Genomic DNA, 2948 nt, shown 5'->3' with positions numbered 1-2948 from the left:
TCGCCCTCATTAGGTAAGCCGGGGTACAGTTGGTGGAACCTACCGGGATGTGGTTGTATAGGTCCACCAGATCGGGCAGCTTCTCAGGCCACAGACTGCGTTCTTCCAGGGGCAACGTTTTCAGAAGATCCATTACCACCTGGTTAATTTTCTCACAAAGTCCATTAGTTTGCGGATGATAGGGTGTTGTCCTTATCTTCTGGCAGCCATACAGAGTGCAGAATTCTTGGAAGACCTCCGCTTCAAAGGCAGGTCCCTGGTCTGTCAACACTTGGTCCGGGTACCCGTGTGGACGGCAGAAATGCTACTGGAAGGCTCTAGCTGCTGTTCGAGCTGTTAAGTCCTTGACAGGGACGACAACCAAGAACCGGGAGTAGTGATCCACGATGGTTAGTGCGTAGACGTAGCCACTTCTGCTTGGGGTCAGTTTTACATGATCCAAGGCTACCAGTTCCAACGGCTGCCGGGTGACGATGGACTGCAGGGGAGTCTTCTGGCTGGCACGGTCCTTCCTTCTTAGGTTGCACGGGCCACAGTCTCTGCACCACCTCTCGATGGTTCCCCTCATGCCTACCCAGTGGAACCGCTCGCGCAGCAGGAACTCCAGCTTCTTCCATCCGAAGTGTCCAGCCCCGTCGTGGTATGCCTCCATCACCATGGCTGCGTCTCTTCGTGGCACCACTACTTGCCAGATTAGTTCATGCGTCCGGGAGTTAACCATTCTGCGGCACAACTTCCCCTTGTAAAGGAACAGTCGACTCTTCTCAGCCCATAGTTGCTTGGCTTCCTCCGGAGCGTCTGGGTCAAGGCGAGCCTCTGGCCGAGTCAGCATCTCCTTCACCAGTCGGACGGCAGGGTCACTGTCTTGCGTTTCCTCCCAGTTGTAGTGAGGCAAGGGGTTAAACGTAGCGGCTTGCTTACTCTTTACCCGATGGGAATACTGAATAGTCCCATGACGGTGGAACGCGGGGAGTTCAACTTCTTCCAGTCCCTCTGGATCTTCTCCTACGTCCGGTAGGTTTGGCATCCTGGACAGGGCGTCCGCGTTGGTATTGGAGCGTCCTGCCCGGTATTTGATTGTGAACTCGTAGTTGGACAGACGGGCCATCCATCTCTGCTCTAGGGCACCGAGTCTTGCCGTGTCCAGGTGTGTCAACGGGTTGTTATCCGTGTACACGATGAACCGGGAAGAAGCGAGGTAGTGCTTAAAGCGTTCGGTGACTGCCCACACCACTGCCAGGAACTCTAGCTTAAATGAGCTGTAATTCTCAGGGTTTCTCTCGGTGGGTCGCAGTTTTCGGCTGGCGTAAGCGATTACTCGTTCTTTCCCCTGCTGGATCTGGGACAGCACGGCTCCTAGCCCGATGTTACTTGCGTCGGTGTAGAGGATAAAGGGCTGGCTGTAATCAGGGTACGCCAGGATTTCATCCCCCGTGAGGGCCATCTTCAGCTGGCGGAAGGACTCTTCTTCTAACTTCTCCCATCTGAAGGGTGGCTTCTGGTTCTTGGCCTTCCGGGACTGGCCTATCAGGAGGTCCTGCATAGGAGCTGCCTTTTTGGTGAAACCGGGGATGAATCTGCGGTAATAGCCTACCAACCCGAGGAACTGCCGCACTTCTTTTACACTGGAGGGACTTGGCCATTCCTTAATTGCGGTGATCTTATCAGGGTCGGGAGCCACTCCGTCAGCGCTCACCACGTGTCCCAGGTACTGCACCTTTGGTTTCAGGAGGTGACACTTGGAGGGTTTCACCTTTAGGCCGTAGCTTGCCAGAGCTTCGAACACTTCCGCCAGGTGTTTCAGGTGGTCCTCATACGTCTTGGAATATACGATGACATCGTCCAGGTACAACAAGACCGTCTCGAAGTTTCTGTGGCCCAGACAGCACTCCATTAATCGTTGGAAGGTTCCTGGTGCGTTGCAGAGTCCGAACGGCATGCAGGTAAACTCGCTAAGTCCCATCGGGGTGGTGAATGCGGTCTTCTCCCGGTCCGCCTCTGCTACAGGAACCTGCCAGTACCCACTAGTGAGATCCAAGGTAGAGAAGAAGTTAGCAGATCTTAAAGCAGCCAAAGACTCCTCTATCCTTGGTAAGGGGTACGCATCCTTGTGTGTGATATGGTTGATTTTCCGGTAATCTACACACATCCTCATGGTGTTGTCTTTCTTTTTGACTAAGACTAGTGGAGCTGCCCAGGGGCTACAGCTATCCCTGATCACCCCAGCCTCCTTCATGTCTCTAAGCATCCCCTTGGCGTGTTGGTAGTGTGCAGGGGGTACGGGTCGATACCTCTCTTTTATGGGAGGATGGTCTCCCGTGGGGATGTGGTGTTCTACCCCCTTGACTCACCCGAAGTCTAACGGGTGTTTACTAAACTCTCTCTCGTACTCTTGAACCACCCGATAGACTCCCTGTTTCTGGTGTGAGGGAGTGGAGTCAGTACCCAAATGTAGTTGCTGACACCAGTCCTCCATCGTTTTCTTAGAGCCGTTACCTTCCTCCGGGGAAGATGGAGGCAAGGGTTCTACGGACTGTATGGAATCTTGATTGATGGTATACAATTTGGCTAGCGTGGCATACCGGGGCAGGTACACTTCCCTCTTCCCGATATTTATTATGCGAACGGGCACCCTCCCATGGCGTACATTGACCACCCCCCGTGCTGTCAAAATGGTGGGCCTACTGTCTGAGTAAACTGGTTCTACCATTGCCTGGTAATCTCTACCTCTCAGACCAATAGCTGCCCGGCACCAAATCATCATTTCACTTTTTGGGGGCATGGCAATAGGGAAAGGGTCACACATTCGCACGCTACCAATCTCACCACCGGAGAGTTCTAGCTGTTGCCGTCGCATCAGTGCCCGGATCTCTTTCTGGAGCACTCGCTGCTGGCCGGAGCTGGCGTTCTTGGCAACCTGCTGTAAAAGGAAAATCACCTCTGCAAGA

Source organism: Phyllobates terribilis, unplaced genomic scaffold (genome assembly GCF_046119375.1).
Source record: "Phyllobates terribilis strain yellow unplaced genomic scaffold, ASM4611937v1 Scaffold_11__3_contigs__length_659146591, whole genome shotgun sequence".
Classification (NCBI taxonomy): Eukaryota; Metazoa; Chordata; class Amphibia; order Anura; family Dendrobatidae; genus Phyllobates; species Phyllobates terribilis.
This window is presented reverse-complemented; position numbering follows the sequence as displayed.